This window comes from Rattus norvegicus, chromosome 8, assembly GCF_036323735.1.
Source record: "Rattus norvegicus strain BN/NHsdMcwi chromosome 8, GRCr8, whole genome shotgun sequence".
Lineage (NCBI taxonomy): Eukaryota > Metazoa > Chordata > Mammalia > Rodentia > Muridae > Rattus > Rattus norvegicus.
In genome coordinates this window covers 18638813-18666319 of record NC_086026.1, presented here as the reverse complement: position 1 = coordinate 18666319, position 27507 = coordinate 18638813, and the positions used below count along the sequence as shown (strand labels likewise).

Genomic DNA, 27507 nt, shown 5'->3' with positions numbered 1-27507 from the left:
GCATTCTTACAACCGCTAACCCTGTGTAATTCAGTAGATTTCAGTAAAACTTGCCCAGGAAGATTAAAACCGTTTTAGTGAGTATAAACCATGTAGGTTTGTCAGACACTGATAATCTATGGGCCCTGTGACCTGGACCATTTGTGTCTAACTGTGATTTAATGTCCCTCTGCCCCCATTTGCAGCCCCCATTTCGCATTTCAGGGTTGCTGGTTCTTTCTTACCAAGAGACTACAGGCAAACTGACCATTAAGTAGGTGGATATATTTGCTTTCTGTTTAGGGGTGCCTGGTTTAAGTCCCAGTTCTTTGAAATAAAAAAGCATCAGGAAACACTCCTGAGTATGTCTTTGCCTTCCTTCCCTGCCTGTCAGTGACAGGAGGCAGCTGTGACCCAGGCTTTGACTTGGTTTAAAGGCTGATATTTGACTCCAGCTTCTAAACAGTCATCATTCTTATGATTCAGTCCTCGGCACTGTGCCTCCTTCGTGAACCCCACTTAACTGTCACTGTTAATGGGGGAATTACCTCACAAGCCAGTTTCCAGTACACCCGTTCGTATCCCCAGGGTGTGTGGCATGCATGCATTTTTATCAAAACGTAAAGCAAGTGACTTATGTGGGTTAACTGTGACTAGTATTTTAAGGTCAGGGTTTCTTAAACGAATATTTAAGACATTAAAGAAAACAGGTATTTTGTCAGTTTCCCCAAGGATTTTTGTGATGTAATTTCTCCTGCCTCAGTTTGGCACACATTATTACATGAGAGTGGACCACACAGAGGATACATTCCCTTCTATTGGATGAAAGTTAAATGCCTTATAACAAAAGAATATTTATATATAGCAAATAAACTCAGATCTCACCATTTTCCCCCTCTAATCCTTGCCTGGGTTGGGTCGCCATATAATATGTAAGGGCCTAATTAAGTTTTAAATAAATAATTATTATCAGCCATAAGTATATACTATGCAATATTTGAGGCATAATTTATTAAAATATTACTAATCGCGTCTGTGAGACTGAAATCCAGCTGAGCTTCCTCTATCATACTTGCTTACTCTGGCCATCCAACATCTGGGACACTGAATGGTGCTCCGAACTGCATTGCCTCCAATTTATGGGTCTGTGCAACCCCTGACGGGCTACTTTTCCCTGGGGTGTATATATAGTGGCGATGTCCCACAGGCTGCTCCTGGGGGCCCCTGTGGAGCCATGTGGCTCAGAGTCCAATGGAACCAGACACTGAAGACAGCCAACCCCTCTGTTAAGGTTTCTGAGGAGATTTAAGGCAGCACAACATCCTCCACAAGTGCGTGCTCAACAGACTTTTATTGAAAACTCAGATGCTCACGGTACCATCTAAGGTGAATGTGAAGATAATAAAATATCATAAAAGGTATTCCTCTGCTGTCCACAAAACACACCATCCTTCAGAGGCCCTGCCACACCATTTGCTTGCAGGGGCTCTGGTAATTTCCCCAGAAGTTAGCCAGCCTTCCTTAATTTACCAAGGGAAACTGTAGATGGTGGCACTTACAGCATTGCTCTGGAGTCAGAACAACTCTGGTACCAGCAGCTTCTGTGCCTCTGGGCTCTCTATCCATCCTTCACTCAAATGAGATCAATAAATTCTGCTTCCAATGCTGAGATAACCACGTCCGATAGTTGCTTTCCATTGTCAACTTTTAGAATCGCCCAAGAGATTCACCTCTAGGAGTATCTGTGAGGAGGGTTCCAGAAAGGTTTAATGAAGGAGGGAAGGTCCACATTGAATGTGGGCAGCACCCCCATGGCTTAGGGGCTCAAGCTGAACAAAACAGGAAAGAGGAGAAAGCAAGCAGAGGACCCACATTGATCTCTCTTTCTGACTGCAGAAGCAATTCGTGCAACAGTTTCAGGTCCCCATCACCATCTTTCTGCCACTCTTCCCCCATCAAGGCAGCCCATTCGCCAAATGTGTGAACCAACATTAACCCACCCTTCCTTCCTTCCTTCCTTCCTTCCTTCCTTCCTTCCTTCCTTCCTTCCTTCCTTCCTTCCTCCCTCCCTCCCTTCCTTCCCTAAGTTGCCTTTGTCTGGTATTCTGTAACAGTAGGAAGGAAAGTAACTAATGTAACTGTCATGAAAAACTTACCAAACTAACTGATGGTAAGCCGCTACCACCATTATGATGCTGTTGTCATCTCTCCACAGTGTTTAACAGAACATACTACAAAGAGGGCCTGAGAGCTAGCAGAAGCTCCAGGTTCCCAACAGCCCACAGAGAAAAGCATCACCCTGCCTCCCTCAGCAGTAACAACTTCGTCTGCTACTCCTCTACTCCCCTCTCCTCCCTCACACCTACAGATGTATGAGTCTCTCCACTACAGCCTGCAATAGGATGTATGATACCGCCTTTGGTGAGTGCTAAGAGTTGAATTAGCAAACTTTGTCTTCAAGGCAAAATAGAAATGAGATGGTCTTCAGGAGTACGTGTGAGTTTAAGGTTGAGGAATACTGTGATTTTGTTAATATCCGGACATGTCAATAAGGCTATTAGGATCATGTTTATCCACTGCAGTCTGCGCTGTTTGTTTTCGAAACATCATTTGAAATTCCCTTAGGTAAAAGTGAAAGGAAAACCCTGCCCTCTACCCCGTTGCCCTTGTATGACATCATAAAACATTTGTGTTCTAGGAGTCTCTGCCCACAGTGTTGAGTCAGGTCGTAGTGCCTTCTTCATAAGTGACAGTTGCTCAGTATCTGTGGGCCCAGTCAATACACAGCAGGAGTTTCCTGAACATGGAAGTGATGTACTGGCCTGCCAGGCAGAATCTTTGTGGGTTTTTCCCTCCCTGCAGACTGTAGTGACTTTCTTTAAAGCAGGCGTTCACAGTGAAAAATAAGAATTTATGGCAATGCTGTTCAGAGTGCCAGCTCTGGAAAGTGATGGGATAAACTAAAGGGGTTTGGGGAGTCTGCAGTTTCCCATTATTTAGTCTTAAGGCAGTTCATCGACTTGGTTGTGTGACACTCTGTCTCCCCTGCTTGTTGACTGGGAACAGCAAGTGCATCAAGACTCAGAGATGGCTCTGGCCTTTCTGTCTCTGAGATGGCTTCATGGACAAATCCCCGTTTTTACAGTCCTTCAGCATGACCCAAATGTCTTACTTCCTCCGTCATTCTGGAAACAGTGTAGCACTGAGAGGACCAGGCTGCACTGAAATTAGAGATCCCACTCCTTTCGCATTATTCCTGAGACAGCAAATGAGATTGTTTTAACTACACAGATAAACCCCGAATGGCCTGCTTTGTTGTTGTTTTCCTGAGACAGGGTTTCTCTGTGTAGCCCTGGTTGTCTTGGAACTCACTCTGTAGACCAGGCTGGCCTTGAACTCAGAAATCCACTTGCCTCTGCCTCCGTAGTGCTGGGATTAAAGGTGTGTGCCTTCAAGCCTGGATGACTATGAACTACGTAAGGAGCCACATGAAAATCACTGTTGCGATCTTGCCTTCCCCTTAGCACTTGGAAGATATGAGTGGTGGTTCTGTCCAACTATCTACTCATTTTAGCGTTCTATGGTCCTGCTTTTTCTACCAAAGGTTTCTAGCCTCAGAAATATTCAGTGTTAATGGAGAACAGCTAAAAGTTTGCCTTGTTTGTAGATGCAACCAGAAGTCAATCCACCAGAGCCTGGCCACCTCAGCAGCCGGGTGACTACACTACCAGACTGTCTTTCATGTGCTGCTCTGCCCCACTGGCTGCCTCTCTGTTCAGGCTCCACCCTCTCTCATCCCACTTTCTGTTTCTCCTTAGCAGACTTTCACTTGGACCCACATGAGGCTTTTCTTGTTGTTGTTTCTGATAGAGCCTGGTGACATTCTTAAAAGTGGACAATTTCACAGTGAAGAGTGTTCCCAAGACAATATGTTCAACTGGTAACTTCCCACAACCCCCAGCTCAAACGAGCATGTAGCAGACTGCAGACTGGTCCTCATTCACAGCGCTCCTCTTGGGGAATGTGTCTTCTCCTAGAGAGAGCTGTGTGTTTCTTCAAGAGGCATAAAACACAGTTATGAGGAGTTTAGCCACATGGGCACCCTCAAATCTCCCTCGTGAGCAGCACTGTAAGCCTCCTGCTGAAGCCTTCTGCTGTTCCCTAGCTCCCTGGAAACCAGGATGCCTTACCCTAGCTTGGGAAGGTTCTTTGTGATTGCCACAATGACTGTGTCAAAGGATTGGTGTAGATGTGCATTCGTGGGGGTCGGGGTAAGGCACTGGTCGTGGAAGCCTGTGGGTAAGAAAATGGCTGATGAATCAGATTGTCAAGTCTTTGCTCTCAGCACAAGGGGCAAGGATAAGGTATCATTTCTCAGCTATGCCGAGCTTCTAGTCCACTGTTCCTTTTACTTTCTAATCTGTGATCCGGATGTACAACCTGGAGGCCTATGTTCCCACCAGGTGCTTGCTGTGGCCCAGGACTTTACAAGGCAGAGCAAGTCCTTGTATCCCAAAGTTAATCACATGTAGGTCTATGAGAGGCAGTGTAACGAAAGTACACTAGATTTGTTAGTTTGCTTAGGTTAAAAAATATGCAATGACAAGATTAAATTCCAAAGAATTGTGTTTCACTTCGTTGAAATTACCTTTTGTTTGATGTTTTGTATATAGTAGTGACACTTTGGATTGTACTTCCCATTTTACAGAAAATTATAGGCTTAAGAAAAATGCAAGCATAAGGAATAATTTTCTTTTTCATGCTTGTCTGATTTGTGCTTTGCAGTGAGAGTATACTGAAGCTGCGTATGTTGTGAATAAAACTGTATTTTACTTATTTGTATGTAGTAGCACAGACTGTGCCCAGGGCTTCTGTATGCTAGGGAAGGGCTCCGCCCTACGCTAAATTTCCAGTTCACATCTTACTTTGAATATTTTACACTGAGAAGTTTACATCATTTCTGTGAACAGAAAACAAGATGTATATTCATTATGGATTTGTTAGAAATGAAGATTAAGCATGAGCTGCGGGGGGGTTAAAAGCTCTCGCGGCTCTTGAGGAGGAGCTTTTCCGGGTCCAGGTCTGATAGTCACACTCAGTTCTAACTGCTGTCTGGGGGATCTGACGCCATCGTCTGGCCTTTTAGGGCACTGCACTCATGTGCACATGTCCCCACTTGGAGAGACAGACACACAGACATAAAAATGACTCTTTTAAAGGTACAGACTGATTACTATTACTCTAATTGTAAGTGGCTTAATTTTATCACTCATGGAAATATCAACAACTCAATCAGGTAACCTATCCATGCACATAATAGTAGGTCCCTTCACCATAGTCATCGGGAGCTTTCTGTGTATATTCTGTTTTTCTCATCGTGGGTGTGAGTTTCTCCAGGTAGGGTGAAAAAGCACCCTTTACTTAAGTATGTGTTTGTCTGATTTATACCTCTTTACTCACTACCTATATGATATTGGACGGTTAGAGGCAGACTTGCCCAGAATTCCCTTCCTTTTTAAAGCAACAGTAGCACTGTTCCCAAACTCTTTCCTAAGCACAACTGCTTTAGATGCAACCAAAGTGGATTTCTCCAGAGACTTTCTCTCAAGTGGAACTTGGTTTACAGACAGGAATAAAAGAATAAGAAACACAAACATAAAATCGAGCTTCCCCCTTGGTGTTTTGTTTTGTTTGTCTGTTTGTTTTTGTTTTTTTAATGTCCCACTCCTTAGTATGGAAGTTGGTTCAGCTACAAAGGCCTGAGTCTCTTATCCCTGAGACAGACATGAAAGCATCTTTACCCATAAAGCCAGTGAGGACTACAGGTGACTCATGTGATAGGCTCGGAGACAGTAAGCAGGAAGTAATTCCTAAGTATTAATCTGTTCATTTCTCATGGACTACGCTCTAGTAACGACGGCTCAGGTTATGCCTTACATCACTGAAGATGCTCTAATGAGTCCATTCTTGAAGTCCTGCCCCCTCCAGCTTCACTATGGTTTCCACAGGAAACCTACACTTCCTAGCTCCATAGCTTTACTTCCAAGTGCCAGCTATTGGATGGACAGCCTCTTCCAAGCTGGCTTCAAACAGTGCCCCGCCCCTGTCAAGATGGCCTCCCAACCTCTGCCTTTAGTGGTCATTCCTTCTTTGGCTCACATAGCGCTGCTCTGTCATTCTGTCACTCAGAGGTGAGCCTCACGCACAGCTCTATGTACGAGCACTTGCCCACCTCCTAGCACTGTCCGCTTCTTCCCGATGGATGGTGACATTTTTTAACCTCTGCTCACATCTGAATTTAGCATAGAACATATGACATAGTACAGAGAAGATGCGGCCACTTGTTTTAAATCTGCATTTGTTGACCCTAGTTCAGGGAGCAAAAAGAAAAGTACAAAGCAGAACCAGGTCATTCTATGAAACTAACGATTCTTTTTTCTTTCTCAAGATCCTACGCGTCTTGGTTTTGTTTCCTTTCCAAATGGCATCGTGCATATTGGAAGCCATTTTGTTAATTTCCAGGAAGAGTACTTTGTTTTAAAAGCTCCTCTCATTGACAAACTGAACGCTGTGAAACACTGAGCCACTACGTAAATGCCTTGGACGAATTTCAATATTTACATATTCTAGTGATTCCCGAGGCCCACAAATTCTTTGCTGCCTCTCCTTTCAGACAGTAAAAACTCACTACCTTTTCCCCAGATGCTCAGGAACAGAAATGATGGTTTGCCAGGAGGAAAACCTGGTCATAAAGGGCAGGGATCCTTCCTGGGTTGCTTACTGTACATGGGCCAGCCATTTGCTGAGGATCCTGCCACTGGCCACCTAAGTTAATTGTGGCGGCCAGTCTTCCAGTCTCACTCAACCTTTCTTTCGGTAGCAGCCTCTGCAGATGGCTTCACTGTGGCCTCAGGAATCAGGTGAGGTAAGGTCGTCTGCCACATGGTGACAATTTGGGACTTAAGTGTTGTTTGCAATAGCACTAAGACAGGCCCATAGTATACGGTGAACATTCTCCCTGCAGGCAGCCACAATTTTTAATCCATGATCAGAAAGCACTGAAATTAGGACAAAAACCAAGCTGGTGGTCAAGAAACTGTGAACTGAAGCCACCTCACGTGACAGAAGTGCCCCTGCCAGTCTTTCTCTCAATAATATATTTAGCAAATGCTTATTAGTCTCCACCGGCCCTAAGATACAGTTCATGTTTCAAGTGTTTCCCATCTGAGTGGCCTTGGCCCATCTTACACACTGGACAGTGTGAGGCTTGGGGTCACTTTGGGGCATGCTTATCATGAGAAAAGTTTCTAAGAACTGATTTCTATAATGGAATATGGGTTTGAGTGGGACTTGAGAAAAGGCTGAGGGTTAATTACTGTTTTAACAGGTAGGGTCTCAAACACCGTGAGGCTTGATAGTTTTAGGCTTTTAAGTAGAAAGGCAGTGGGTCTCGGGGTGCTAGATGACTGGAATCCTGTGAAGTGGCCTGTCTGCCTGTGAAGGCAATCAGTGTCAATAACACGGCCCTTAGGATGAAGGACAGTGACACTAATGGTAAGAAAAATATTCCACCAGTAAAACATCCCCTAATTAACACTAATCTGTTCCCTGGAAAAGCTGCTTGAGAGGGAAGAGATTTTCTCCCCGCATGCCAAACTGCTAAGCAGTAATTTGGAAATTTTTCCATTTAGTTTCAAGGAATATTAAAAAGCTCCACCAAGCAAGAATTAAAAATGAATCTATTACCAATCTCATATATTAAAAATATGGTCCTTTCCAGGCAATGCTAATTCCTAATCGAGCACATTGGCTAAAATCAACGCAATCTCGCTATCATCAGAACTGACATTTATTGTCCTTCTTTTCCTTTATCATAAAATGCATCAACTCAAGTACTGGGCTGCACGCAATGCGGTGGCAAATGTGGACCTTGCTTCCCTAAACCCTCTCAGTAAAAATCATATGGAAATCGGGAGAAAGCAAACATTCAGAGTTCATTAGATGGGCTGGGAAGACCGCAGACTCAGTAATGTGTGGCCTTTGACAAACGTTTCATCCTTTGAATGTTTTGTTTGCTCGCAGTAAAGTTGTAATAACAGCAGGACTGCCCATGTTATCTTGCCCTATGTGAGAAACACCTTTGGCTGTGTTAGCATTAGTTTTAAGCAGGCACAGGAAGATGATATAAGCACATTGTTATATCATCTTCCTTCGTCAGCAAGTGAGCTCTTTAAAAGCTCAGTTCTCAAATTATTGTTATTATTGTTGTTGTTGTTGTTGTTGTTATTGTTATTATCTTCAGGCTACTAGACGGACGGTCTCAGGGAGTCTTTCTTCTGACAGGATTCTGGAAAGCCTATTGGTCACCTTCGGCCTGGCTCCTCCCACTGGCATCGGTTTCTTTGAGCCATTCCCTCCATCGTCCTCCGGTGAATTCTTATTTTCCTGCCTATGGCTCTGAGCAGGCTTTAATGTATGTTTGCTTTTCTGCTTTGCCAAAGCAAACGGGGTTCCCGGGATCAGATAGCTTCTCTTACTGCCGGGGCAGAAGAACATGGAAAACCGTTTCTCTTCCCTCGCTTCCATTGCTGTTCCCAGAACAGCCCTGTACCTCTGACTTCTGCCTCTGGATGACTTCCTGCTCCAATTGGCAGAGTTCAGTAAGACAGGGATCGCTACTCTCACTCCTGCCCCGCATAGGACATTTCAGGTTTGTGGACAACCATGGACATTAAAAAACCCCTCACACTAAGCGAGGCTTTCAAGGGCTTGCTTAGTCATCTGGACCAGCCAGACCAAACCAGACCAGACCAGACCAGACCAGACAAGCCTAATTCTCATAAAGGTCTTGGCTCCTGGACCCTCATGTGTTCATCAAGTCCTAACAGTGTGACCATGAATTCCATTGAGGTGAAGCAGCTGCTGGCTGGCTGCGGGTGGGGGTGTGGTGTGGGGCACGGTCTAGCCATTCACGAGCAATTTGGAAGTCTGCTGATATGGGCACCCCAGGAGCCAGGCTCTTTTATGTAACTATGTTCTTGTATTTGCTTGTAAAGTTGTCTTTCATAGTTTTTAAATGTATTAATTATTTTCTGAAAATACAGCGACTTCTGTTGAAAAATAAAAAGTTCTTTATTCTCAAACCTCCAAAGGTGGAGCGTCATGGGGCAAGCTATAGAAATAAAGACCTTTTTAGTCAGCTCAGGGCTTAAATGAAGTAAAAAGGAAAGGCAGTTTCTCGACAGAAAAAAAATGCAACAAAGACTTTACTTCTTACTAAATATCTTAAGAATGTCTGAACAAAAACATCTCGAATCTAACTATTGCCAGGATTTCTCAGATAAGTAAGGAGAGGAGGAAAATTTGTCTCAATCCAAAGCACCAAGAAATCATGGATGGCAAAAAGGGACAATTCATAATGAATACACCTGAGGGGACACACCAAAATCCTGTCCCAGATGTATCGCTGAGGCAAACGGCTGTTTTCTGTTTAATCTTGCTTGGGTCAGTTGTGTACACTAGTTCAGCTCTCCTCCGGGAAGTCCTGCACACTCGGGGGGCTTCCAGGGGCCCTTGCTGTCCCCCACTGTACTTGGCTGGATGAACATCAGGCACCACCTGTCTGTCCTGTCATAATGCGTTGTTTCTGCTGTGAGCTGGTCCTTCTCAGGCTCACCTGTAAGTCCCCTAACTACCGACTGACTAACTCAACTAACCCATGAACGCTTCCTTCAAAGCAACTAGGAATGGACTTTAAAATGAGTGCTTCTTTTCAGGACCAGAAACAACAACAGCAACAGCAGCAGCAACAGCAGCAACAACAACAATGACAACAACAACAACGATGACAGCAACAACAACGACAACAATGACGATGACAGCAACAACAATGATGACAGCAACAACAATGACGACAGCAACAACAATGACGACAGCAACAGCAACAACAATGACGACAGCAACAACAACAACAATGATGACAGCAACAGCAACAACAACAATGACAACAACAACAATGATGACAGCAACAACAATGACGACAACAACAACAACAACAATGACGACAGCAACAGCAACAACAATGACGACAGCAACAACAACAACAATGATGACAGCAACAGCAACAACAACAATGACAACAACAACATCAACAACAATGACAACAACAACGACAATGACAGCAACAACAATGACAACAATGACGATGACAGCAACAACAATGATGACAGCAACAGCAACAATGACAACAACAACGACGATGACAGCAACAACAATGACGACAGCAACAACAACAACAATGACGACAGCAACAACAACAATGACGACAGCAACAACAGCAACAACAATGACAACAACAACGATGATGACAGCAACAACAATGACAACAGCAACAACAACAACAATGACTACAGCAACAGCAACAACAATGACAACAGCAACAACAACAATGATGACAGCAACAGCAACAACAACAATGACAACAACAACAACATCAACAACAACAATGACAACAACAACGACAATGACAGCAACAACAATAATGACAACAATGACGATGACAGCAACAACAATGATGACAGCAACAACAATGACGACAGCAACAGCAACAGCAACAACAACAATGACAACAACAACAGCAACAATGACAACAATAACGACGATGACAGCAACAACAATGACAACAGCAAAAACAACGACAACAACAACAACAGCAGCAACAGCAATAACGACGCAGTCTTCAGTCAGACATTCTCAATTATTTAGCTGTCCGTATCTGTGTCTGGAAGCCGTCGTAGACTCTGCTGGCTGCAGAGAAAGCTGGCTGCTTGGTGTCTACTTTCACTTAACGTTCTGCTTTGCGAAATCACAGATGGATATCAAAGGCAGGAAGGTGGGTGTAGACACAAGAAACAGAAGTTTATTTGCAGAATTTTGATGTCCTAGAAGCAGAGGAACCTTTTCTTAACCGGAGAAGAATCGTATGGAGGATGCGGAGGCTATTTTTATCAGCAGTTAGCACATTTTCAGAACTGTTATCCCCAACAGAATAACCTGAAAATCGAAAAGGCTTTTCTAAAACAGTGTTTGTTTCATCAAATGTGGACTGTTTGATGAAAAACCCCACAGATATGAATACTCTCCAGTCCCGTTTTTAGAAGGTGAATCCTAGGCCGCTTGGAATGGAGATCCTATGGATAGGCAGTTAACTGCTGGGACAGTTTGTCCCGACTTTGATAGGAAATGGTTAAAACTTCAACAGCTATGCAAATGTTCCAGGTTTATAATAAAAAAACTGAAATTCATTATCTGTTTACAGACGTATTTTTTCTTCTCAAATATTTATATATATTTCTATAGCTTCTCCATTTAAATGTTGGACTTCATTCAGTGCTCTTCTAAGGGACTGCACGTATTATGTTCTCTTTCTTTAAAATGTGTTTAAATTCTGCTTACTTACTTGTGTGTGTGGAGGGGATTGGGGACATGCATATGGATGTCAGAGGAGAAGTGTGGGATTCTTGCTTCTACCATGGGGGTCCCAGGAATTAAACGGAGGCCATTAGGCTGGGTGGGAAGAGCCTTTATCCTCTGAGTCATCTGGCTGGCCTTATGGTCTGTAATGGTTTACATGTTTATTTTCAAGTTTTAAAAAGGAGTCAATGAAGCACAGGGAAGGGAGGTTGTACATGAACTTCTTCATAGCTTCTATGCAGAGATGGAAACAGGAAATGGACAAATGAATAGGCAGAGATGGGCTTGAGGTTAGTATATATGGCCTCTGTATCTCCCTGATTTCCAAGGATAGCCCACATTACATTGTGCTGGTTCCTTTTTGGCTGATAGGAAACATATACCCTGCCACTCTCGGTTCTGTGATGGTCTCTGTGAAAGCCTCGCCTCTTGCTTATAGGGCCTTGTCACGGGTTACTACATTCTCTCCGCATTTCCATTCAGTGTTCTCATGGTCACGTGAGTTAGCTGAGCACCAAACTGTGTTCCCATGCAAGTTGGGAAATAGTGAACTATGTGTCATTCCAAACTCAGACAGGGCATGCAGACTCAATAATTCAGTAGACAGAGTTGAAAAATTAACCAATGTTTTAATGACCTCAGCTGTTATGTAAGGTAATATACAAGCCAAACAATATAAATACAAGGAATTAAACTATGATATGTCTCTCCACATTAAAAAACTTACCAACTCCCAGGTCAAATTTACTTTTTATTTTTATTTATTTATTTATTTATTATTTATTTATTTATTGCCATCTGTACCCTACTGTCTGTCCCCAAGACAGCATGCAAACCACTTGATTAAATTTGTTTTAAACAGCTTTTTTTTTTCGGAGCTGGGGAGCGAACCCAGGGCCTTGCGCTTGCTAGGCAAGCACTCTACCACTGAGCTAAATCCCCAATCCCTAAACAGCTTTTTAATATATATACATATGTATATACATTATATTATATATTCCCCCAAGGAAAGAGACTCTTCCTCATCTCTCAGTTCCTAGCTTTAATAAGACTGGAACCTGATCGATTCTAAATAAGTTGATTTCTGGAATATGAAACAGATAATTGTTTGTGGCATATATGTCATTGACTTTCCACTAGAGCCATTGAGTAGTACTTACTATAGGAATCTGAGGAAGGCAACAGTCAGAACTACCCTGAAGACTTTGGAAAGATAGATTTGAGATGGCCATAAATGCAAGAGCCGATATCTTGAAAACGAAAGTCAACTGAGAGGGTCTAGGGAGATGGCCCAGTTGTTAAGTGCTTGAGGACCTGAGTTGAGATGCCAGCACCCACATAAAAGGTTAGGCACCATGGCGTGCCTATAACCCCACATCTGGTGAGTCAAAAACAGGCTGATTTCCAAGTTTGTTGACCAGATGATCCAGCAGAAGTAGTGAGTTCCAAGTTACTGAGGAACTCTGTCTCAAAAAATAAAGTGGAGAACAACCAAGGAAGACACCCAGTAGAGACCCAACAATGACCTCTGCTCTCCACACACACTCCTGTACTCATATGCATACTGTACAGACACAGTCCTCTTGTACACATACACAGAAACACACCAACCGAGAATAAGACCAGACCAACAACTAACTAATCAACTGCATTTCAAACCCCTACGAAGTAAAATCTGTGAGACTTGAGAAGATCATGAGATCGCAGGATGGGCCAGACAATAATGTCTGCACCTTCTCTGAGAGAGCAAACATTTTAGGAAGTGCTAGCCACCGTCCACTCCCTCCTGCCGAGAGACGGAATCTCTCGTAGTAGGTATATCTTAGGTTCTTATTTTTTGAGCATTCAAATCACTTGACTACCGACTCGACTCAATGCTTCCCAAGAGTGCTAGTGGCTGCAGTGGATACACGTAGCTGACTTACAGACATATGAAGTAGTAACGGGAGGTCAGAGATGCCTCATTCCACTGGACAACCATGCTTCCTAATGAGAGCTGATAAATGTTTGTGAGCCTGCTTGACGGAGCAATGATCCAGCCATTGTGTTTGTGGATCTAAAGACCAGAGTCTTACTTTAGCATATCCTTGCCTGTGGGAGCGCATGGTCCTCTCTAAAATATCCATCACTTCCTGGCCATGACCCATGAGCCTTCTCTTCAGAAGGCTGTATGGATTAACACTGTGCTCTACACCACTTGAGAGAGACCCAAGATAACATATAATTAGGTGAGGGATATTTGGCATAAACTGAAAGTACTACAGAAATTTCAAGAGGGTGACGAGCTGTGTGGTAGGGCAGCTTCTTAATGGCGTGTGGACCTAGGGAGGGTCTGACTCTGGTGCCAGAGAAGCTGGGCAGAAATCAAGGGAGGGCCTGGACCTGACGAGAAGGGAGCCACAGTGCTTGCTCATGCTACTGGAACACCAGAATTATAGATCAGATCAACAAGTCGTTTGTGTTCTGTGTCCTTCAGAATAACACCTGGGGATTGAGAAGGAGAAACAGACCTTCTAAGTATTAATAGAACACAACACAGAACCAGGTATCTAGTGTAGGATGTGTACTAACCTTTGAATTATCTTCCTCTTAAGACAAACGAATGCTGCCCTCTATTCAATGAAAACACTTACACAAATCTGTAAGGCAAATGGAAGGAAAAGCAGCACTTGCCGTTGAGTGCAGGCAAGTCTGAGTACTAGGTGAGACTGTTACACTGGATTTGCTCTGAAAACCATCAGGATGGTAAGGTGGTAAGCTTTGCCATGGCTAATTCCTAGTTATGGAAATTAATGTTTTCACTCAAATACTCTCCAGAAATCGTCAGAGAGATATGAAGAGTTTTCAACAAATCAGTGTTGACATGGAAGAAAGTTAACACTTACAGGCTTTTCCTGTCTGTAGCAACAACTGGGCACAGGAGAAATCAAGCAAGAGATAGACGAGAACTAAGCTATTTTCTTCCAGACAGATCATGAGGTCTCCTTGTCTGTCGTGTGGTATCTAGTAGATGCAAAGGAGTGACGCAAGGAGAAGAGCATAGAGTGATGCGTAAGGGAATTCGGGACAGAGCCATCATCTTGCAGTGACCCTGGACAGGTATGCAAAGCTTGATCTCCAGCCTCTGCCCACGTCTTGCCTCAGTCAGCACTGTCTTTGCTAGTTCTCTGCCATCTTCCTTTCCTCCATTTAATCTTGTTTCTGGTTTAAGACCAGCAAACCTATGTAGTTCCTACAGGACCATTTGTTTTCAATGCCATTGCTTTAAGGGGCACATCTGGAGGAATTAGACACTGCACTGCAGACTTCCTTTAGTGAAACTGTTCTAACTCCCATATCCTTTTGGGAACCAAACCTGTTTCAGCATGCAGTTGTAATGAGGAAGGAGATCTTCATTCTAGGGCGGTTACTGCTGTTTCTGTGGGTATGTCCTCTGACTTGCCTCCTCGAAGTTATCTCTTCTCTGCCTCCTTTTTCTTCTATCTCAGTAACACACACACACACACACACACACACACACACACACACACACACACACACACACCTGCATGCTTATGTTTGAAAACTTAACAAAGCCACCTAAAACCTTTATGATCTATGAACAATTTTGCACAGTAATATACATTTAGAGCATCTTTGATCTGTTTCCATTTCTTATTGCTGGTCAGCCACAAAGCTCTTGTAATTTTTTTTAAAACAGTGGTCAGTATTCTGATTTTAAAGTCATAGCTAAGTTAACAATAACAGTGGTTGTAGGGTGTCTCTGTAGTGAGTGGCCATGTCCCAGAGATGTATGGAAAACACAACCACTCCATATGTAACTAGAACAAGAGTATCAGGAGGACAATCCTGAAGAATGACTCTTCAATATTTGAAAATCCTCCTGAACAATCTTTTCTTGAGAAAGCTATAAAAAGAGTCAGTTTTGCCTGAGTCAGAGCAATTTCTCTAACAGCATCCTCCAGAGCTATGAAAAATTGGCATTCTCTGTGACAGATAAAATTTGGAACTTGGCTTATAAAGCCTCCCAAGATGTCTGCACTCATTTTCTCCATTAGATCTGGAGGAAAGGTTATCACCAACTTTGGCCATCAATGGGTTTGTAAATAAAGTTTTCTTGTGACCTGAACATAAATATTCTTTTTTAAAAATTTATTTTATTTACATGAGTACACCATAGCTGTTTTCAGACACGCTGAAGAGGGCATCTGATCCCATTAGAGATGGTTATGAGCCATCATGTGGTTGCTGGGAATTGAACTCAGCACCCCTGGAAGAGCAGTCAGCACTCTTAACCACTGAGCCATCCCTCCAGCCCTAACATACATATTCTTTTGTTTACACATTGTCTATTGTTGTTCTGTGGCTTTAAGAGTAGACCTGGATTGGCCTGGTCACATGCACACAATTTCTAACATATTTACAGTCTTGTTCCTTTTACTGCAAGTTTGTTGTCCTTTGACCTGTAAAGATTCCCTTCTTCCATCTGGCCTTCTGACTAACAACATAAGGATGTCTAGGTTGTGAACTCACTCTGCTCTCTTTGTAAACTTCTGTAAGACCTGAGTAAGAGGTTGATTTCCTTAGCTTAACTTCCTGTTTGCAAAGCACAGGAAGTTGGTTAAGGTGATCCCCTATTCCTTGTTCAGTTCTTTCTAAATTTCTGGGTTCTAAGGAGAACGAGACCTCTCTTTGTCATGCTGTTTATAACCAGGGATGCGTACAAATTCAAAAAGACTTTCCACAAAACAATTCAAGTCTTCTTTTGTATTCATCAACCAAGCAACCTGTTATGGCTGTGCTGCAGGCTGCAAATGTGCTGCGGAGACCACGTCAGATGCACAACTGGTTCGCACGTCCCTACCTTAGACACCGTACCTCGCTTATGCCAGACAGATGAATGCTGTTCTCTGTAGGGTTGTTAAAGTGGAATGAGTGCCTGACCACCTCTGTGGTGCTAGGGCACTAGCAGAAATGACAGGAGTGCCACATTCAAAGGGCACTTTTGTGTTCCTGACAGAGACAAAACTCCTTTGCCTTAATAGGACTGGGTTTCTTTCTGTCAAAAACTTCAGTATCATTGGCATATCCTGCACAGTATAATTCCTTCATTAGACACTTAGCATAACCCCGGATGAAAGAAGTGTCAGTATGGGAAGAATAATCTTGTTTCCCAAATCCCCACAACAGCTGGTGGATCCTTCGCTAGCTGCTGCCTTGACAGAATAAAAGATGTGAGAGGTTATGTTATCTTAAAAATGAAATCAGGAAGATGGCAGAAAATTCACTAGACCTCAATGGTAATAGCTATGATTTTAAACCCTGAAGTCCTATCGTCTTTAAAGTAAACATTTCTCTTACACATTCTTTCTTCCTGATAAAGAAAGGAGAATGTTATCAAGTCTTATAACCAGAAAGGATTGGTCTTTAATTTCCATAGCAGGAGATTTTAGTTTCGAAGGCGCTTACATAGAATGTAGAAGGCATGGTGAGCACCCTTCACTTTAAAACATTCTATTTCAAACCAGAAAGAAGCGGCTTTCACGTGGAGCATCTTTTCCCTAAGCACCTGACAGCACACTGCACACCTACCACACATTCTTGAGCTTGTGCAGGGACCTGTGCTCTCCCTGTGTGCTTTTCCTTGCGAGGAAAAGACGTACCATCATTCATGTCTGCTTGATCATCTTCCCAAATACCAAGAACAATACTACCCCACCCCTGACTCTGCAACCTCTGAACTGGATACTAACATTTTTCAGACTATGCACGAGCCAACAGGGATTCTCAGAAAAAGGAAATCTGCAATGGGAGCGTCAGCAGAGGAGCAGCCTGGCACCGATTCCCCGAGCCTGGCTCTGTCTGAGCCCTCCCCACCAGTGCCTATATTCGTAGGACTTTACCTTCTCTCCTGCCAGATAGACTTCTCCTCATCCTTTCAGTCCCATGTCTGATCCACTCCTCGGTAGCCTTTGAATGCTTGGAGGGTAGTGGGACTCGTAAAAGCCAGTGGTTTGTTTGGAAAGTCTTCCTGGATGACCTCAGCCTATGTTGTTCTCTACCTTCCTGAAGTCCTTTGAGGCTTACTGCATAACCCAGACAATTAACACCTTATTATCCTTGGCTCTGACTGCCTGCAACACACACACACACACACACACACACACACACACACACACACACACTTCTTTTTGATAATTATTTCACATGAGTTAGTTTCCTCTCTCTAATTAAACTGTCAGCTTCTTGTGAATGGAACCATCTTTCCTACGTACATAGTAACAACCAATACTTTTTCCTTTTTCCTCAATAAATGGAAGTTTCCCTATGACATTCACAGAGATCATTTGTTAGTTGTGGCTTGGTGCTGCCTATGCCACCATAGGTTAGTTCTAAACCTGTGGATCAGAACAGTAACAGGGCAGAAAAGCCTCAACCTTCCGGTGAGAAATTTAAAAATTAAATAAAATAAAAAAGGAATATCCAGATTCAGGACAGTGGTTTGGAAATTACTTGCATAACAGGATGTCTAAGTATTTAAAGGGGACTTAAATAAACAAGAAGAAAACACACACATACTCACAAAAATATTCATACTAACATACACATAAACACACATAACTCACAAACACTCACACACAAACATACACATACAGACACACGCTCACAAATACAAATACACATACACACTTGCACACAAACACACACTCACACACCACATTTACTTCTATGTCAATGTACATTTAGAATACTGTGAAATTTACCTAATAGATCAAGTAAAGGCCAGAATGAAGGCCAAATAAAACGATGTATCATTTCATTGATAAAACAGTTGTGTGTTGGATGGGCTTGTGCACATAGCAGATTTGGAAAATGACACACGAGTTTACAACACATACAATCTCTTCACAGCTCCCAGATTTACATAGTTTATGCTTTGCTCAATACTTAGAACGTCCCTGAAATGAGAAGAATCTGTTAAGCTCATGGTTATTTCAAGAAACATTTTTGTTTGAATACAACCCAAGAACTCAAACATCTGTTGTAACTAGGAACATCAACTGAGTTCACTTACTTTATTGATAAAATTTGGGAAATTGCTCAATATCCTGCTTTGTTCTGCTCATACAAACACAGCCTGATGCTTTCCATGCCACCAAATTAGTGCCTAAGTGGTTGAAGTAACATGAGAGCTTTTTTTTTTTTTTTTTATACATATGCCACCAGTGTTCTACAGAGAATTAGAACTAAAGCACGCAGCTCTGGGGAAAAGCAATTAGTTCAGAGCTGTAGTACTTTAGCCAGAGGCTTCACTAATAGGGAAGAGACAATAAAACTGTATTGATACCATCCCAGACTGTGATTTAAGTGTCTTACTGGCTCACCTCACATCTGAACTTCACGAAGGGCTCGCACAAAGGAATGGGACAATGTTCAGTATGTCAGACACAGAGCAAACCCAGTCCTGTGGAACTTGTGTTATGTTTCAAGATAACACATTCTTTACTTCCAAGGGAGAGATTTTTTCTTTTTCTGTAAGTGACTAACCTCTGGAAACAAATCGTGAGACCAGAGAAAAAGAACCCAATTTCAAATGAAATCTCTGCTCTAAGTCAGAGGCTGTGCTGTCCCCATGGGAGGCTTGCCATGACCACTGTGACTGTCACTATTCCAAAGTCCCTCACAAAGAAGGCTCAGTTCAACTCCTGGATCAACGATTCCCACCCTTTCTCATGATTCCCACCTTCCCATGATTCATTTACTTCCCTCCAAGACTCTGTAGCCATCAGTGCTGCAGACAGAACCCTGTTACAGATTTGATATCTACTAGAGAGTGCGTTAATATTAATGAGCAGAAAGGTTGCTAAAAAAAATTAGGCAGGAAGTGTATGAGCTCACATGGTAGGAAGAGCTGTTCTGGCAAAGAATGTGTTCACAAGGTGAGGTGAGTATTATCAAGCCATTAACAGTGGATGGAGTCACTTCGAATAGAGAATTGAGCAAAAAGGATGTTTAAAGGACGGCTTCTGAAGAGTTGTTATCTGAAGCAGCTAAATACGTAGCAGTGTTGCCTTCAGAGTTTGGGGAAAAAAAGAGAGAATGAAAATAGGTTTGGTCAAAATTCCAGTTAAAAGTGTCAAGACTGTCACTAGGATTGGGCCAAAGCAGAAAAGACTCACTAGCCATGGGAAGGAGCCACTGGATCTACACCCAATATGCAAACCCTACTAACATTTTAAAATCAGAATCAAACCATTGGGCACTTATTCTCCCATACTGGAACCCAATGGTGCAGGCGCAACTCAATACTTTGGGCTGCCACACAACAAGCGCTGCCTGGTCTGCTGGCTGACTAGCAGATACAGTGAGTTTGAACGGTTTACTACCTGGAAGTAGACAAACAAGCCAGACTAGAGCCTGTTCTCCCCAATCCCGAGTAGTGTACGCCCAGGAGGATATAGCAGGGAAATGTTAGCCCGTCCTATTGGAGATTGCCAATGTTGGGGGCAGCATTGGTTTTCTAAAGTTGCTTGCCTCAGGAAGGCTATTAGGGGCCAATTCAAAGCATATGGGTATTTGGGTCAATTTCAAAGAAAGGGCAGATTTCTAATACAAGATTAAGAATATCCAGAGTTTAGGTTTCCCCAAAAGCAGAATAGAATATGACTGGAATATGACTCTTCTTTGTGGTTCGTAGTTTATGTATTACCAAATGGAAATTAACGTATCTTGAGTTTATTTTGTTTCTAAGTTCAAAACTATGAGTCACTTGAGGAACAAGGAATCCTAGCTGTAAATTTTAGGGCTGCTGTTTACTATCTGTCCACTTGGCACTTTCCGGGGAAACCTGTGTTTGGCCAAAAGGAAATAGAATAAAAGCAGCAATCTCCCAGGAGGGATGTAGTCGTGTTACCTAGGAGAATGGATGGCAGTGATGGTTTGTTGGTAACTTTCAGCATGCTCCATGCCCCACGTTCTGGCCTATACTCTAACTCCAATGTGTGTAGAATCATCCTCCAAACTAAATGGCCTCTCCTGAGAGCAGAAGTGGACATAAGGCATTTCCAGAGAACACACACACACACGCACACTCACACACACACTCACACACACTTACACACTCACTCACACACATTCACACACACTCACACACACTCACACACTCACACACCCACACACTCACCCACACACACTCACCCACACTCACACACTCACTCACACACACATTCACACACACACACTCACACACACACTTACACACTCACTCACACACACATTCACACACATTCACACACACTCACACACACACTCACACACACTCACACACCCACACACTCACCCACACACACTCACACACACTCACACACTCACTCACACACACACATTCACACACACACACACACACAAACACACACACTAGCAAACTCGGTTTGTTTTTCATAGCATTAGGAAAAACCAATGATCTGTCCGTGAATGTATTCAGTGAAGTTAGTGTTATTTCTGCAATGCTTTGGCGCAGCTCAATTTTAAGTGCAATTACCACATTATAATCTTGGCAAGACCTGCTGTTCCAAACAATTCTCTGATGTACGAATGAGTCTTCCTCCAAATGAAAACTGCCAACGAAAGGGTGCTATTATATTATATAAAAATGAAAAATCTCAGAGTAAGTATAAATTTTATTTCAAGAGCATACACTATATACACACAAACTTTGAAAAAAGTTATAATTAAGATGTCTGATTCTCCTAGAATAGCACACTAATGTGTAATAACTCACTGTGGAGCACGCAGGCATCCTGGATCAAACAGTGTCTCCCCACACAATGAACGAGAGACACTGTTAGACTCTATATATGAGGTATTTGGGCAAACCTTTCAGACTATGAAAGATAAACACTGCATGTAATGTAATCAGAGGATTCTGGAACCTCTAGTCTTTAAGAGGTAAGGTTGTCATGAAGTTCAGGCTTGCCAATGGTTTCCAATATTCTTAGTAGTCTTATCAGTTCTGGGTCCCACTAGTACCATTCATTGTTCAACATAAAAGAGGTCTTGCTCTAGCTGAGTGGCTTACTCTGAAAGGCTGACTTACGAGACTGTATTTTATTGTCTACTAGGTGGTCCTTCTGGGCAGATAAGTATATGGCTTCTCTTTCCAACATCTACTGGGAAACACTCGGAAGCAGTGTGGGAGGTTGATGAGCTCCTTTGCAGTGGTTCCCAACATGGGTGATCTTGGCTCATTCCCTTTAGGACACATTTGCAGGCATTGTTTGAAGACTCTTATTGGAGCAGAGGACATACTAGTTCTTAGTGGTTATAGTGCAGAGATACCACCAAACGCCACACATACAAAATGTATCTACTTCAAAAGGTCCCTAGTACAAGCATAAGAAATCGGCAGGTCCTGGCTGCCTGAGTCCAAGACCCACGGACAGCCACTGTCACAGAAGGACCTTGGAGCAGCATAATCCAAACCCTTTACTTCCTCTTGTGATCTCATAAGAGCTACTGGATAAAATGAGCAGGGCCCCTTGGTTGGTTTTAGGATGAGTTGTTAAACCTGTTTAAATTCTAGTTTTCTGTTCTATGACTTAAAAAAATATGCAAGTGTCCTGCTGGTTTCAGCTAGTTTGATCTATTTTTAGGTATATTTTGGTTCAGGTATAGTATTAATACTTGGCTTTTGTTCAGTTTAGTGTTTGACAAATTAGTGGGATGCTGGTTTTTGGTGTGGCTTTGCAGTGGTGCCTGGGCGGGGGTGATCGGAGCAGAAAGCCAAGGATGTCAGGGCTCTCCACTTTCTGTTGCTTGGTTGAAAGTAATAATACTTAAAATGTAAGCAGCTTCTTGCTGGCTGGCATGATGGTGCAGCGGACAAAGGCACTTGGTGTGCAAGCTTGGAAACTTGAGTTCAGTCGCTGGAAGGCGGAAGGAGAACCAACTCCATAATGTTGTCTGACTTTTATATACATACTAAGGCATGTATATGTCTCTCTCTCTCTCTCTCTCTCTCTCTCTCTCTCTCTCTCTCTCTCACACACACACACACACACACACACACACACACACACACACACTGATTTTTAAAAATTCAAGCAGTTCACTTGACACTTTTCTTATGTAAAGGTTCGGCAGTCCCAATGCTTTGAACTAGCTCCCCCTGCCCCCCGAAGCTTTTTACTTGTGGACACAAAAGAACAACAACAAAAGAAAAAAACTGAAAATAATTTAAAGAGTCTTTAAAATCTCCAGAGATTTAAAAATGCCCATACCCCTATTTTGCAATAGTTCTTGTTGTGAAATCATCCAACTGAAAACCGGAGGAGTGGGGAGGGCGGATTGTAGTGACAAGATTTCCTTAAGGCTGTAAACAAACCAAAAGTGTTAAGAGAAAGAAACAGAAGTGGCTGATCTCATCACAGAACAGGGAAAACATTTTGGAGCTGCCTTATAGGTACAGCTCAAAGCTGGTTACATTCCTAAAACTTCAGTCTCTGCGAGCTGAAGCATCCCAGCCCACTCAGATCACGAGAGCCATCTGCACCTGCTCACAAAACAGTTTAAAGAAGGAAGAAAGTAGGCATCAAGCATTTTAATGTAAACAGACAAAGAGCTGGTTTCTGGTACACAGGCTGCAGACAGGAGAAGAGAAGGAACTCGAGCAAGAAAAGCTATCACGATTTTTCGAACTACCAAAAGTGAAGGTCTAAACTCGGCCCAGGGCTACTCGTGTCCTGCTATGCGGGGTGATTGCTTGTACTGGCTGCACAGTTAAAAGCCAGCGGACAAACTTCAATTACATGTTTTTAATTTTTCTTTTATGTAGCTCAGGGTTGAATGAATTACTGGCAGGAACTTTTAACCCAGGAATTCAGTCAAATGCTCCTTCTTTGTCAGAGCTGCTGTGTGCCTACACACACACACACACACACACACACACACACAGAGAGAGAGAGAGAGAGAGAGAGAGAGAGAGAGATACAGTCACAGACAGACATACACACATAGACACAGATAGACACACATAGACACCCAAACACAGACAGACAGACGTATACAGACACACAGTCACCTTCAGACAGACACACAGACATGCAGTCACATATATAAACAAACAGACACACAGATACACACAGAGACATATGGTCACACACAGACACAGTCACACACAGAGACATACAGACATACATAGTCAAAGTCACACACAGTCATAGCCACACACAAGCACAGTCATATACACAGACACAGTCACATACAGACACACAGTCACACACACACACACACACACACACACACATGCATGCACGCACACAGTATGGCACGCAGTCACAAACTCATCCATACTTTCTGACCCTCTGGTTAGACTAACAAGCTAAACCTGAGATCTCCATTGCAAAAGTTTCACTCTCTTGAACACACACTGGCTCCCAGCGGAGTTTATTTAATGTATTTTTAATAGCTTCCTTGTACTCCTCTCTGCCTTTCCGCTTCTCAATTCTGGAAAGCATCAAGCTGACAAAAGAAGACATATTTAAATTGTGGATCTTTGCAGGACTGAGCAGCCAGCCAGCCAATGGGAAGGCAGTATGCAGCAGTGGGGAGGGGCCAGTGGGCATAGGCTCTGGCTTCCAAAAAGGCACTCCGTCTGGTCTAAGCATCTGAGCTACGGTCCTCTGGGCCTCGTGGGGGCAGGGCTCAAGTTCAACATCATTTTTGGCATTGCCACAGGGCAGACTTCAGCTGTGCTGCTAAGTTGTCAGGTCTTCTCTGCCACAGGCTGTTTCCACTCTTCAAACTAGGAAGGCCTAGTCTGGGGCCAGCCACTTGGGAAGCAGGAAGAGCCTTTAAAAGCCTCCTGTGAGTCTTTCCTTTTTTTTGGATTTCTCTGGGAAACTGAGGTCAAGGCAGATTTTAGGTCCCTGGGACCTTCATTTAGAACTTGTGCTGGCTTGTCACCCTGAGAATTCTAGAGCAAATATTAATGAGACCGGTGCTACCTACTGCTCTACCCAGAAACCTGGAGTTGCCACACTACAGAAAACATGTCTGCTTATTTGAGAGTTATAAACAATTTAAGTCACACAGAGAAATGGCACTCTAACCAGATGCCATAACTCTACAACCAGGTATATTATAATGACGCGTTAAGATGTCATAGCTGGTTCTGGCAGTACTGACCAGCGGTAACAAAGGCTCTGGTTATGAGACTTTTCATAATCTTGTGGGCAGAAAGTCTTGAGCTGCAGTGATTGAAAAATACAATTGTCCCCAAGATCCAACCAGCAGTACATCGATGAACAAGTTTTATGGTTAGTCACTCACAGTTACATCAACAGTGAAGAAGGCACAGCTGACACCTTTCCATGTGCCATTCTTAAAGCAATGTCTGTAGTCGTGAGTGCAGCTAAGCTGCTTTGTGCACCCAGCCACCTGCCCAGGTACTCTTTGAATCTGCGATTGAAAGGCAAACACCACACACACACACACACACACACACACACACACACACACACACACGTATTTTTAAATATGCTGTCAGACTCAACGGCTGGGCACTTCTAGTGCTCTGTCTGCTGCCCTAGGCCCAGGGGTGAAGTGGCCACTGTCCACTTACTCGAAATCTCTGGTTGGCTCTACCTTTGCAGTTCCTGCATCCATTCATATCCCAACGCTCCATGATGATTTCCCTTCTCCTCCACCTTGTGTCCTAGCCCGAGCAACTCTAAGGGTCTCGCCCCAACTCCTTTTGCCATTGGCTGCTGGCGTCTTTATTGATGGATAAAAAACCAGTTGGGGACAGGACCTTTAGCATGCAGATTCCCAGGTGAATTAAAGCATCAGAATGTCGGACAAACATCCTTCGCATCTGTTCTTTTGTCTTTACAACCCTGTGTAGAACTACATACCTCAGAAACAGAAATTAATTGTGTTGTTGATTTACTATAGTCCAGAGAGTTAGCAGGTAGAAAAAGCTACAACTTGAACTCAGAACTAGAACTCTCGAAGCATACACACTATCCATGACTGCCTGTCCACCATCCACCATGCACACCACTTAACTCCCCATGACATTCATTCATTGATCCATCATCCATCCGCTGCCTGTCCACCTGCCATCCCAGTTTCCTCCCTTCCCACCCCTTCCTCTGTCAAATGCCTATTATTTGGAAATACACTAAAGGAAAAGAGATCATATGCACACACACACACACACACACACACACACACACACACACACACCGCACTACAATCATCGATTCCATCCAGGAATATAACGTACTCGTGTAAAATGTCAGCTAGTAAGTGAGGTCATTGACACACACCTACTACACTAGGAATGATCCGTGGACACCGACATAACATGTGGTTGGTAAGACTGAGCAACAACACATCCAATGTCCCTTTACATACGAAACTATCCATAGACCCTCCCAAAGGATCAAGGATTCCTTGAATTTTCCAAAGAATTCATAAGAACAAAACAAACAGCAAATAAATACCCACCGACCCACCCGACCCCCAAAAGCAAATTTTCTAACAATTTTCCCAAAAAGAATGCAGAGTGCCAACGAGACTCCCAACATCTACAGTCCTCGTTGAGGTGATGTGCCAGTGAATTCTGACGTTACTTTTAGTGTGGATCCTGAGTGTGATCCTGGGTACTCTTTTCGGTAAACCCCAATCAATGGATTCTCACATTGAGGTTGTACTCGGAATGGATCGCACTAGTATGAGCTGACTTTGGCATCTGTAGGTTTACGGCAGTCTGACCTGACTCAGACTATGTCTGTCCTCAACTCAACATCATACCCAATTTCTGGCTTTTCAGGGTCAATGAAGTTACAAGAGCTTGGCATGGAGCTGGTGGTACTCTACACCATGAAGTATGGTATAGTAGAAAAGTACATACATCAGGGGCCATGTACTAGAGATTTGTGAAAGAGACCCAAAGGTAAACACATCCCACGAAATGCCAGGACAGAGGCCCCTAGAAGAGTGATAGTTTTATAAAGTGCCCTGCCTCCAACACACACACAAAACATCTCCTCACTTTCTTGGCAGACGTTTGCTCATTCTTGGAGTTCTGAGCCCCATAATGCAGTTTGATCAACAGTGGCTGACATACATAACAGTGGTTCCACAAAGTGACATCCTGGCCCTTTCAGTTTATAAAATTACACTCTGTGGTGCTTGTACAGGGTGAACTCCGGCAGTCCTCAGCTCCATCCCTGTTTTTAAGGGCTGTGACTTGATAAAGTGATGTTAAAATCTAAAGGTCAGAGAGCATCGTACACAAAACCGTGAGGTTTTGATCTCACATCCCGTGACAGGCCTAGACACGTACAAAACACCGCAGAAATTTGGTATGGAATAATTGGTGCTGTCTTGGTTGTCATAGAAGCAGAGAAGGGAAGGTATATGCTCTGCCTCCTGAACGCTGCTACTGCTCCTTGTGAGGACCTACCACTGGTGTTTTCCACACTACCCTCTTCCTGCTTTACTTGATATCCATTTGCTACCACAGCCCGCAGGCTTCATCAGAGAAACTTCTTCTGTTTTAAACAATGGGTGGTGGTTATTGTAGAGATGTATAACTGATCAAAGTTCTGAGAATAAGTACTTGTTAAGTTCTAAGTCCGAACCAGGACATTGATATCATCCTGTCCAAATGCCAGGGAGCGCTGTGGAAGAAGGGTGGACACAAGGCAGGAGTTGAAGGATGAGGAGGAGTGCTGTGAAATATGGTCGTCTGGAAGTGACACTGTGAAGTCAAAAATCTGTGTTACATGTATGAGACCCACACATCGATACTATAGCATAGATGGGAGAAGGGCTCATTAGATTCTCACCCCTAGTTGAGGAAATACTAATAGTTAGTGGCTACTGGGTGAGGCAGAATCATTTACATCAGCATTATAACTATGGTAAGTTGCCCGCACTCCAGTGAATGCTCCTACACCTCCTTTCTTGCACCAATCTTAGTTAAACTTAGCGGGCTCCACCCCACTCCGTCTCTCTCTCACACACACTTCCTAAGAAGAAGGGTTA

The 27507-nt window shown here is 43.3% G+C and overlaps 2 protein-coding genes across 3 annotated transcripts in view; both read right to left on the bottom strand.

Annotated features, from left to right (window-relative positions):
- Maml2 (mastermind-like transcriptional coactivator 2) overlaps window positions 1-27507 on the bottom strand; it is a 317444-nt gene that overhangs the window by 203604 nt on the left and 86333 nt on the right. The window contains exon 1 of one of the 2 annotated variants that reach the window (XM_039082226.2): window positions 17355-17485. The exons of the other annotated variant lie outside the window; for it this stretch is intronic. The gene's annotated coding sequence lies outside the window, so the exon portion shown is untranslated. Of the gene's footprint in view, window positions 1-17354; window positions 17486-27507 lie in introns of those variants that run through there. 2 annotated transcript variants of the gene reach the window in all.
- Window positions 1312-27507, bottom strand: part of Ccdc82 (coiled-coil domain containing 82) — a 155716-nt gene continuing 129520 nt past the window's right edge. Inside the window, exon 10 of the mRNA XM_063265043.1 lies at window positions 1312-27507. This exon is cut by the window's right edge and continues 88651 nt beyond it. The gene's annotated coding sequence lies outside the window, so the exon portion shown is untranslated.